The sequence below is a fragment of the Rhamphochromis sp. 'chilingali' genome (assembly GCF_963969265.1).
Source record: "Rhamphochromis sp. 'chilingali' genome assembly, chromosome: 1".
In the NCBI taxonomy this organism is placed as follows: Eukaryota; Metazoa; Chordata; class Actinopteri; order Cichliformes; family Cichlidae; genus Rhamphochromis; species Rhamphochromis sp. 'chilingali'.
In genome coordinates, this window is record NC_137929.1 from 31,245,309 (window position 1) to 31,258,626 (window position 13,318).

General features: G+C 45.7%; 1 long non-coding RNA gene across 1 annotated transcript; it reads left to right on the forward strand.

Moving 5' to 3' along the window:
- Nucleotides 1-1,168: 1,168 nt before the first annotated feature.
- Nucleotides 1,169-6,607, forward strand: LOC308395589. Its single transcript, XR_013971415.1, has 3 exons — nucleotides 1,169-1,276; nucleotides 3,258-3,317; nucleotides 6,300-6,607. It is a non-coding gene; the product is annotated as an uncharacterized lncRNA (long non-coding RNA).
- The last annotated feature ends 6,711 nt before the right edge of the window (nucleotides 6,608-13,318 follow it).

Consider the following 13,318-nt stretch of genomic DNA (forward strand, 5'->3'; position numbering starts at 1 on the left):
TTCACAGTTTTTTTAGATGAGGAATTGTTGCTGTGTTTTATGAAGGTAATGCTAAAGCTGCAGCCAGCTTAATGACTCAATAAGTAAGCTGCGAGTTAAGTTGTTGTTATGATGGAGAAAATACATAAATAGCATGTTAAGCTGGACCAATATTCTTGAAATCTTGTTCTTGTTTCTTTGTTTGTTTATTCTTATTTTGAACTCTTCGGCAGAACTGTCATTTGAAAGTATGAGAAAGCATTTACATATGAATACATCGCCATTCCCCATTGTTGGGCATCTGCAGAAAGTGCATATTTAAAAACAACAGGAAAGACCTTGCTAAAATTATCAAATTGGAGCCTTGATGTAAAACACATAAGCAGCTATTTTCACTTTCATTTCAGTAATTCTGTTGGTGCTCAATGCCAGATTCCTTTGCATTTCTTTGAACTCTCAGAAACCGCCTTGCAAAGTCTCCTTGTCTTGGCTTAGAAAAAATGTATGAACAAAATGAAACAAATAAGATCAAAGTGTTTAAACAATAATTCAAAGCATTTTATCCTTTCTATGCAGTAAACAGAGAGGGGATATTAAATGAATAAAATCAGTGTGATCGAAAATGTATTATTGAGCCACTTTTAAAACAAATTGTTCTAACAAAGTAGTAAAAGCACTTTTAGAATGTCAATATAAAGTACTTCCTACTGATACATGTCATGTTTCAATTATGAGATATTATAATTTCATATTAAATCATTTTGATTTAATGAGTTTGCAATCACTTGGAAAAATATCAGGAAATTTAGCTGTGATTCTGAGTTACAGTATATCACTATAAAGTTGTCGTGTCGTGTGGTAAATAACTCGAGAGGCTCACACTCTGTAAAGATGTCCATTTACTTTGATCATACATCTCTTTCATTTCTTACAACTTCTTCTCACCATACTAGAATTCTGTATTTGGTCTGTCATTATATCTTTGAGTCACTCTTATGAAACATAAAGAAGGGAGAGGCAATGTTATATTAGGCCAAGAAACGTGGCTTGACAAACTTGTGAATCCTGTGATGTGACATTCTAGAGGTGCCACAACCTCATCAATCATTTCTCACTTACGTCATTAGCCCCAATTCTGCTGAAATATAAAAGGACGAAAGGTGTTTTGACAGGAACATAAGGTGAAAGATTTACCAAAGCAAAGAGGTGAACTGCACCATTTTAAAATAAAAAGAAATTGAAGACATCTACAGATAAAAAACAGGAATTAAAACATTTCCATTTGATTCCAGTTTTGGTAAGTACAATGGAACATATTTTCTGTACTGTAAATCTGATTTTTTTTTTTTTTTTTTGTATTATGACTTATAAAACTAATGATGTTTGTACCAATATGATTTTTTAAATAGTCATGATTTATCATTTCATTTTAAAGCATAATAATATTAATTACACTTAAAATTCCACTTACTAAATTTTTTAACTTAGTAACATAATGGCAGATTTTGTGTGTGCGTGTTTGTGTATGTGGTGTAGATAGGGATGGGAATTGATAAGAATTTAGGAATTCCAATATTGATATCACTTCTTGAGGTTATTGTAATGTAAGTCTAAAAGGAACCTATAAGCAGAATAAATAGGCAAGCAATTCCAAGGAACTGAATTACTGGAAACCAGTTTGCTGCAAGAACCAGTCCTTCATCCCTAGTTGTGGAGATGAGGAACCAAGAGCACACTCACAGCCAGGCAGCATTGAGCAACAAATGAGCTGTTGATTAGGTTTATTGTGATACAGCCAAAATGACAAAAATTATAAAATCCAGATAAAGTGACAACTAAAGGGGAAGACAGACACACTAATTAAGTTAATACAGACCTTCCCAAATTGTGGGGCCCACTCCCTGGGGGGTGGGGGTGCAGAGCCATGGCGGGGGGGGCGCATTAAGAAAAGGGAAAAAAACAAAAGGCTTGGACACTGCTAGCACGGGCGCCCACAGACACGCAAAGCAGGAGATGAAGTATCGCTGAATATGTTTCCAAACCAACTTCATTCTAAGCCAAAGACTAGAAAATATGGTGAAGCATGTCTGCCCTTTGGTTTCACCTGCACAAGTGCCGAGGTAGGTCTCCCCTGCAGAATTGGTTTTCCCTTTGTTGGGAGCAGCTGGGCTCTTCAAATCACGGACAAACAGGATCCCACATTCTTGATTTTTAGTTTACAAACACTTGTTGTAATGACTAACTACTCCTGACATTTTGGAGATGTTAGCTCTGTATACAGTAAAGTTACAGCGGGATACAAATAATATCGGGCTGATCCTGCCATGATTTGTTCTCCCTGTCTAAATCACGGACAAACAGTATCCCACAGCTGTTTATGTTTTTAAACCCATTTTGCACAGAGAGGCATTTTTTGAAAAAATTATTGATAGCAATGTTGAATATTATTACACAGGAAAATAATCACATGGTGACGCCTCTGCCTTTGTAAATGGAGGGACAGTAACTGCGTGTAAAACCTGAAGACAGTCAGATTAACAGTAACAGTATTTCCTCTCGATCTGCTATTCTGCAATTCATCTCATGTAAACAATAACGTGGCGCACAGCCTGACGTGAAAAGAGGCACATACCTTTGATGTTGCCAGACGACCTCTGTATTCCTTGTCTACAATAAAGGAGTTTTTAAAAAAAATCTCCGTTTTCGGTGATTCGAAACACCGTTTACGTGTGGACGAAACAGCTGCGTTTTCAAAAATACCCGGGTAGGTGTGGACGTAGCGTAAAAGAGTTAGTAGTTTATTTTATTACTACCTGTAATTTATTGCAGGTTACTTGTATTTGCTTAATTGTTTACTTAATGTTTGAGGTGTGAAATAAACCGCAATGGAGCAAAATATGTGTGTGTGTGGTTGGAGGATGTGTTAGTGCGTGTGTGTGCGTGCGCGTGTGTGTGCACGCGCGGGGGAAGGGGGGGGGGGGGGGGGGCACGAATGTTTTTCGTGTAAAACAAAGGGGGGCCCAGCAAAAAAAGTTTGGGAACCACTGAGTTAATACAGCAGACATGACACAGGAAGCAGGGGAACACACAGGGAAGAATTTGACTCTAAAGAGAGAGGGTTACATATTCTAAGAGAATGAATACAGGAAATAGTATATAGTAACAAAACCCTGGGCCCTCATATAAGAATTAAATAAACAACACAAGTCCAGAAACTCAAGTGCAGAGTAAAAAGAACCAGACCATAAAACAAGCCTTGACATATGTTTCTTTTACAGATTTAACTGGTTGAACAATGGGTGTTGCACTGATGATATCAGTTTCCTTGCTTCTAGCAGGTAAGCTAAGCGATGCTAAACTTACTGTTGATGCAAAATCAATAAACTGTTGTAGCACTGGAAAGTATAACCTCAAGAATAATTGCTATAGAGAATATGCAGACTGTATTAAAGTTGTGTGTCATAGTAGTTAATTAATGGTTAAGCATTTCTTTATTTTGAGTGTAGTAACTAAATCTAGTTGAGTTGTACCTAGTAATGCAAGGTGGAGCCAAATTTCCCAATTTTTTTAATACCTAAAAGTTGTGGGTTCAGTGAATACTCTGAGTGCATGTCTGGCAAAAGTTTTTCTTAAAAGAACCCCACAATTTCTCTCTGATTCTTCCCCTCTTGACTCAGCATTTGGTTATCCTCACAGTATATGGAATAGCACACTTGCATCATTCCATTTAAAATCATTCAGTTCTGAAAAAGGTCCTAAAAACATTAAGGCACATGATTGAGGCTAGATTTGTGACACTTTTAGCAATATCATTAAAAATGACTGTATTAAAAAAATATTCACACAGAAGGAATAACAGGTAAAGGTTGCCATATATCAAAATGTGGCTAACGGTGATACTTTTATTTGCCATAATTAATTTTGGCAAAACATTTATACAGCATGGTCATAAGTTTACCTAGGCTGCACCGTTAAAGTTTCACTACTTGAACTATGTCATATCCCATGACATTGCTTGTTATAGAAAAAATGTGCTAAACAACAATTATATTTCACTAGCTTGACCCACGTTCTCATTTTAGGCTTGACAGCGTTTTTAGTAGATAAAGGTGAATGGCTTAAACATGAATTGAGGTGTGGTTTGGGGAAGGGCTTGGAGAAGACTGGTGGCAGCTCCCAGGCCTGGGAAATCCCCATGTACTAATGAGAAGTGAAGAAGTGAAAAAAGTGAAAGAACTGAAAAAGGGGAAGGAGGGTGGGGCGCAAAAACAAGAACGAACAGCTTGTAGGACAGGGGAATCATATCTACAGATAAGAACGAGAAGGGATGTGTCTGGAGGCGTGGTCCTGGCTCCTAAAATTCAGATAATACTATTCTAAACTTTCTTCTTCACCTATGAAACTGAGACAAACTGCTGTGTCCTGTGTATATTGAGGTAATAGTTATAGAATGAAAGTATATTGTTGTACAGTTCATTTAATATACAGAACTAAATTCTTATTCTTTAACATGCTATTCTATCAGCTTGTCAAGAATGAAAGACAGACACAATCTAGGCACATAAAGGATTCAGCGTCAAATATACACATAATCCATTTTTCAACCACTGAAACGCTTGTGCATTTAATCGCAATATAAGACAGAAGTATCACAAAAAAACAATTCAACAAAAAACAAACTTAACAGGAAAATAAACAAAAAATAGCACTAAAACTGACCAAAAAAGCAAGACAAAAAGAGGAGTATAAATACTGGTGGATAATATGATTTCAGAAACACAAAGAACGCAAACAATTAAATAACAAAAACAAATAACAAACAAATCCAATCCATTATCTACTTATTTTAACTTACAAAGTAATAAATCCAAAGCTACCTAGGGCAGGGGTCAGCAACCTTTAAGACCCAAAGAGCCATATGGCCCCGGTTTCCACGCAAAAGAAAACACCGCAAGCCGCAAATACTTTTTGAGATCTAAAATGAAGATAACACTGTATATATTGGTTTTTACCTTTATGCTTTGTGTGAACAACTAAGGTGTGTTGCTTATGAAATCCATGAAGTGCTACAGAGAAAATTAAATTTTATTTATGTAATGAACACATTTTGAACTCTTAAAGAAATATAACAAAAGGAAAGACACCCAGCTGAACTGAAATGATCCATGTAGCAAACAAAAACTGTTGTGAGCCGCCTGACCTTTGGGCTTTTGGAGACTTGACCTGACTTTAAAAAATAATTGGAAAAAAAAAGCACTATGCTGCTAAAATATGAAAAATAGATATTTGCAAAATTCTGCCTAAATATGTATTTTACCAGGTTAATGTGTGTGGTGGGGCGTGGTCTGCAGCACCGCTGCAGGGGAGGCGGACGCACCTGAGCGGCACCCGCTATCACGCCTCGCAGCCTTAACGTCTGTGCTATCTATGCTGTTGTGTTGGTATGTGTCGGGCTGTGAGCTGAAAAGCTACAGCCGGCTGTATGCGCACAGCGTCTGCAAATCGAGGCTGTACTTTCATCTTTACGCAGGACTGTAAGCTGCCATCTGTGAGGCGTGAGCGGTGTTTCTTTTTAACATAGTTCACGGTGGAGAATAGCTGTTGACAATGTGGATCCGAAGATTCATAACTGGCCTACCTGGGGTTGAAAGTCTCGATAAATGCACGGCATTTCGTCAGGCATACCGGCTTCCGCGAATGTGACACTTATTTTGAGCAAAGAAAAAATAATAAAATAGAATTTTATTTTTATATCTCAATGTCACAATAATCTTCCAATTTAGAACTACAAGTTTAAAAGAAAGTAACATAAATAAAAAACACTTCAGCTAAATACTTCTAATTTATTTTCCCAAACCACGCGGAGCTGCACTATAAGGACTAAAGAGCCGCAGGTTGCCGACCCTGACCTAGGAGAACAAAAAAAAAAAGGAAAAAAAGAACATGTTTTATAAGAATAACTCCAGTCAACTACAGCATTATACAGAAACAATCCATATGTCCCAATCAGTGCAACTCGGAAGTCCCGTTGCATTCCAACATACGACTTTGGTTCATAAGATCACAAAAGAAATCAAATGGCTCCTAATACTGATAACCTGATTAATAGAAAGTAGACAAGAAAATGGAATTTACTGAACATAGAAAGGGAAATATATCTGTGTACAACAAACAGGAAGAATTTATTTGGAAGAATGAAAAATTTAATATATCAAACTTCTGAATAGCAAATAATGTTTTGGCAAATGGAGATTCAGGGATGCAAAAAATGTGTATCAAAACAACTAGAATAACTATCACATGTTGCAAAACCACAACAGCTGCACCAACAACGATGATGGAAAATCCACCAACCACAACAGCCACACCAACAGTCACGACTGCAGCTCCAACAACAACGGAAACAGCTCCAACAACCACAACAGCTGATACAACCACCACTGCAGGTACAACAACCAAAACTGCAGCTCCAACAACCACAACAGCAGCCCCAACAACCACAACAGCAGCACCAACAACCACAACTACAGCTCCAATAACCACAACAGCTGCACCAACAACCACGACTGCAGCTCCAACAACCACAACACCCGCTCCAACAACCACGACAGCAGTACCAACAACCACAAGAACAGCACCAACAACCACAACTGCAGCTCCAACAACCACGACTGCAGCTCCAACAACCACAACACCCGCTCCAACAACCACAACACCCGCTCCAACAACCACAACACCAGCACCAACAACCACAACACCAGCACCAACAACCACGACTGCATCGCCAACAACCACAACAGCCGCACCAACAACCACAACTGCAGCTCCAACAACCACGACAGCAGTTCCAACAACCACAACACCCGCTCCAACAACCACGACTGCATCTCCAATAACCACAACAGCTGCACCAACAACCACGACTGCAGCTCCAACAACCACAACACCCGCTCCAACAACCACGACTGCATCGCCAACAACCACAACAGCTGCACCAACAACCACAACAGCCGCACCAACAACCACAACTGCAGCTGAAACAACCACAAGAGCCGCACCAACAACCACGACTGCAGCTCCAACAACTGCAGCTCCAACAACCACAACACCCGTTCCAACAACCACGACTGCATCTCCAACAACTACAACAGCCGCACCAACAACCACGACTGCAGCTCCAACAACCACAACACCCGCTCCAAAAAGCACAACAGCCACACCAACAACCACGACTGCAGCTCCAACAACCACAACACCCGCTCCAACAACCACGACAGGAGTTCCTACAACCACAACAGCCGCACCAACAACCACAACTGCAGCTCCAACAACCACAACTGCAGCTCCAACAACCACAACATCGGCTCCATCAACCACGACAGCAGTTCCAACAACCACGACAGCAGTTTCAACAACCACGACAGCAGTTCCAACAACCACAACAGCAGCTCCAACAACCACGACTGCAGCTCCAACAACTGCAGCTCCAACAACCACAACAAGCACACCAACAACCACGACTGCATCGCCAACAAGCACAACATCCGCACCAACAACCACGACTGCAGCTCCAACAACCACAACAAGCACACCAACAACCACGACTGCAGTTCCAACAACCACGACAGCCGCACCAACAACCACAACTGCAGCTCCAACAACCACGACTGCAGCTACAACAACCACAACACCCGCTACAACAACCACGACAGCAGTTCCAACAACCACAACAGCCGCACCAAAAACCACAACTGCTCCAACAACTGCAGCTCCAACAACCACATCAGCCGCACCAACAACCACGACTGCAGCTCCAACAACTGCAGCTCCAACAACCACGACTGCAGCTCCAACAACCACAACACCCGCTCCAACAACCACGACAGCAGTTTCAACAACCACAACAGCCGCAACAACAATCACAACTGCAGCTCCAACAACCACGACTACATCTCCAACAACCACAACAGCCGCACCAACAACCACAACTGCAGCTGAAACAACCACAACAGCCGCACCAACAACCACGACTGCAGCTCCAACAACTGCAGCTCCAACAACCACAACACCCGCTCCAACAACCACAACTGCAGCTCCAACAATCACAACAGCCGCACCAACAACCACGACTGCAGCTCCAACAACCACGACTGCATCGCCAACAACCACAACAGCCGCACCAACAACCACAACTGCAGCTCAAACAACCACAACAGCAGTTCGAACAACCACAACTGCAGCTCCAAAAACCACGACTGCAGCTCCAACAACCACGACTGCAGCTCCAACAACTGCAGCTCCAACAACCACAACAGCCGCACCAACAACCACAACTGCAGCTGAAACAACCACAACAGCCGCACCAACAACCACGACTGCAGCTCCAACAACTGCAGCTCCAACAACCACAACACCCGCTCCAACAACCACAACTGCAGCTCCAACAATCACAACACCCGCTCCAACAACCACGACTGCATCGCCAACAACCACACCAGCTGCACCAACAACCACAACTGCAGCTCCAACAACCACAACTGCAGTTCCAACAACCACAACTGCAGCTCCAACAACCACAACTGCAGCTCCAACAACCACAACAGCTGCACCAACAACCACGACTGCAGCTCCAACAACTGCAGCTCCAACAACCATAACAGCCGCACCAACAACCACGACTGCAGCTTCAACAACTGCAGCTCCAACAACTGCAGCTCCAACAACCACAACAGCCGCACCAACAACCACGACTGCAGCTCCAACAACCACGACAGCAGTTCCAACAACCACAACACCCGCTCCAACAACCACGACTGCATCTCCAATAACCACAACAGCTGCACCAACAACCACGACCGCAGCTCCAACAACCACAACACCCGCTCCAACAACCACGACAGCAGTACCAACAACCACAAGAACAGCACCAACAACCACAACTGCAGCTCCAACAACCACGACTGCAGCTCCAACAACCACAACACCCGCTCCAACAACCACAACAGCCGCACCAACAACCACAACTGCAGCTCCAACAACCACGACAGCAGTTCCAACAACCACAACACCCGCACCAACAACCACGACTGCAGCTCCAACAACCACAACAAGCACACCAACAGCCACGACTGCAGTTCCAACAACCACGACAGCCGCACCAACAACCACAACTGCAGCTCCAACAACCACGACTGCAGCTACAACAAGCACAACACCCGCTACAACAACCACGACAGCAGTTCCAACAACCACAACAGCCGCACCAAAAACCACAACTGCTCCAACAACTGCAGCTCCAACAACCACATCAGCCGCACCAACAACCACGACTGCAGCTCCAACAACTGCAGCTCCAACAACCACGACTGCAGCTCCAACAACCACAACACCCGCTCCAACAACCACGACAGCAGTTTCAACAACCACAACAGCCGCAACAACAATCACAACTGCAGCTCCAACAACCACGACTACATCTCCAACAACCACAACAGCCGCACCAACAACCACAACTGCAGCTGAAACAACCACAACAGCCGCACCAACAACCACGACTGCAGCTCCAACAACTGCAGCTCCAACAACCACAACACCCGCTCCAACAACCACAACTGCAGCTCCAACAATCACAACAGCCGCACCAACAACCACGACTGCAGCTCCAACAACCACGACTGCATCGCCAACAACCACAACAGCCGCACCAACAACCACAACTGCAGCTGAAACAACCACAACAGCCGCACCAACAACCACGACTGCAGCTCCAACAACTGCAGCTCCAACAACCACAACACCCGCTCCAACAACCACAACTGCAGCTCCAACAATCACAACAGCCGCACCAACAACCACGACTGCAGCTCCAACAACCACGACTGCATCGCCAACAACCACAACAGCCGCACCAACAACCACAACTGCAGCTCAAACAACCACAACAGCAGTTCCAACAACCACAACTGCAGCTCCAAAAACCACGACTGCAGCTCCAACAACCACGACTGCAGCTCCAACAACTGCAGCTCCAACAACCACAACAGCCGCACCAACAACCACAACTGCAGCTGAAACAACCACAACAGCCGCACCAACAACCACGACTGCAGCTCCAACAACTGCAGCTCCAACAACCACAACACCCGCTGCAACAACCACAACTGCAGCTCCAACAATCACAACACCCGCTCCAACAACCACGACTGCATCGCCAACAACCACACCAGCTGCACCAACAACCACAACTGCAGCTCCAACAACCACAACTGCAGTTCCAACAACCACAACTGCAGCTCCAACAACCACAACTGCAGCTCCAACAACCACAACAGCTGCACCAACAACCACGACTGCAGCTCCAACAACTGCAGCTCCAACAACCATAACAGCCGCACCAACAACCACGACTGCAGCTTCAACAACTGCAGCTCCAACAACTGCAGCTCCAACAACCACAACAGCCGCACCAACAACCATGACTGCAGCTCCAACAACCACGACAGCAGTTCCAACAACCACAACACCCGCTCCAACAACCACGACTGCATCTCCAATAACCACAACAGCTGCACCAACAACCACGACTGCAGCTCCAACAACCACAACACCCGCTCCAACAACCACGACAGCAGTACCAACAACCACAAGAACAGCACCAACAACCACAACTGCAGCTCCAACAACCACGACTGCAGCTCCAACAACCACAACACCCGCTCCAACAACCACAACAGCCGCACCAACAACCACAACTGCAGCTCCAACAATCACGACAGCAGTTCCAACAACCACAACACCCGCTCCAACAACCACGACTGCATCTCCAATAACCACAACAGCTGCACCAACAACCACGACTGCAGCTCCAACAACCACAACACCCGCTCCAACAACCACGACTGCATCGCCAACAACCACAACAGCTGCACCAACAACCACAACAGCCGCACCAACAACCACGACTGCAGCTGAAACAACCACAAGAGCCGCACCAACAACCACGACTGCAGCTCCAACAACTGCAGCTCCAACAACCACAACACCCGTTCCAACAACCACGACTGCATCTCCAACAACTACAACAGCCGCACCAACAACCACGACTGCAGCTCCAACAACCACAACACCCGCTCCAAAAAGCACAACAGCCACACCAACAACCACGACTGCAGCTCCAACAACCACAACACCCGCTCCAACAACCACGACAGCAGTTCCTACAACCACAACAGCCGCACCAACAACCACAACTGCAGCTCCAACAACCACAACTGCAGCTCCAACAACCACAACATCGGCTCCATCAACCACGACAGCAGTTCCAACAACCACGACAGCAGTTTCAACAACCACGACAGCAGTTCCAACAACCACAACAGCAGCTCCAACAACCACGACTGCAGCTCCAACAACTGCAGCTCCAACAACCACAACAAGCACACCAACAACCACGACTGCATCGCCAACAAGCACAACATCCGCACCAACAACCACGACTGCAGCTCCAACAACCACAACAAGCACACCAACAACCACGACTGCAGTTCCAACAACCACGACAGCCGCACCAACAACCACAACTGCAGCTCCAACAACCACGACTGCAGCTACAACAACCACAACACCCGCTACAACAACCACGACAGCAGTTCCAACAACCACAACAGCCGCACCAAAAACCACAACTGCTCCAACAACTGCAGCTCCAACAACCACATCAGCCGCACCAACAACCACGACTGCAGCTCCAACAACTGCAGCTCCAACAACCACGACTGCAGCTCCAACAACCACAACACCCGCTCCAACAACCACGACAGCAGTTTCAACAACCACAACAGCCGCAACAACAATCACAACTGCAGCTCCAACAACCACGACTACATCTCCAACAACCACAACAGCCGCACCAACAACCACAACTGCAGCTGAAACAACCACAACAGCCGCACCAACAACCACGACTGCAGCTCCAACAACTGCAGCTCCAACAACCACAACACCCGCTCCAACAACCACAACTGCAGCTCCAACAATCACAACAGCCGCACCAACAACCACGACTGCAGCTCCAACAACCACGACTGCATCGCCAACAACCACAACAGCCGCACCAACAACCACAACTGCAGCTCCAACAACCACAACAGCAGTTCCAACAACCACAACTGCAGCTCCAACAACCACGACTGCAGCTCCAACAACCACGACTGCAGCTCCAACAACTGCAGCTCCAACAACCACAACAGCCGCACCAACAACCACAACTGCAGCTGAAACAACCACAACAGCCGCACCAACAACCACGACTGCAGCTCCAACAACTGCAGCTCCAACAACCACAACACCCGCTCCAACAACCACAACTGCAGCTCCAACAATCACAACACCCGCTCCAACAACCACGACTGCATCGCCAACAACCACACCAGCTGCACCAACAACCACAACTGCAGCTCCAACAACCACAACTGCAGTTCCAACAACCACAACTGCAGCTCCAACAACCACAACTGCAGCTCCAACAACCACAACAGCTGCACCAACAACCACGACTGCAGCTCCAACAACTGCAGCTCCAACAACCATAACAGCCGCACCAACAACCACGACTGCAGCTTCAACAACTGCAGCTCCAACAACTGCAGCTCCAACAACCACAACAGCCGCACCAACAACCACGACTGCAGCTCCAACAACCACGACAGCAGTTCCAACAACCACAACACCCGCTCCAACAACCACGACTGCATCTCCAATAACCACAACAGCTGCACCAACAACCACGACTGCAGCTCCAACAACCACAACACCCGCTCCAACAACCACGACAGCAGTACCAACAACCACAAGAACAGCACCAACAACCACAACTGCAGCTCCAACAACCACGACTGCAGCTCCAACAACCACAACACCCGCTCCAACAACCACAACACCCGCTCCAACAACCACAACACCAGCACCAACAACCACGACTGCATCGCCAACAACCACAACAGCCGCACCAACAACCACAACTGCAGCTCCAACAACCACGACAGCAGTTCCAACAACCACAACACCCGCTCCAACAACCACGACTGCATCTCCAATAACCACAACAGCTGCACCAACAACCACGACTGCAGCTCCAACAACCACAACACCCGCTCCAACAACCACGACTGCATCGCCAACAACCACAACAGCTGCACCAACAACCACAACAGCCGCACCAACAACCACAACTGCAGCTGAAACAACCACAAGAGCCGCACCAACAACCACGACTGCAGCTCCAACAACTGCAGCTCCAACAACCACAACACCCGTTCCAACAACCACGACTGCATCTCCA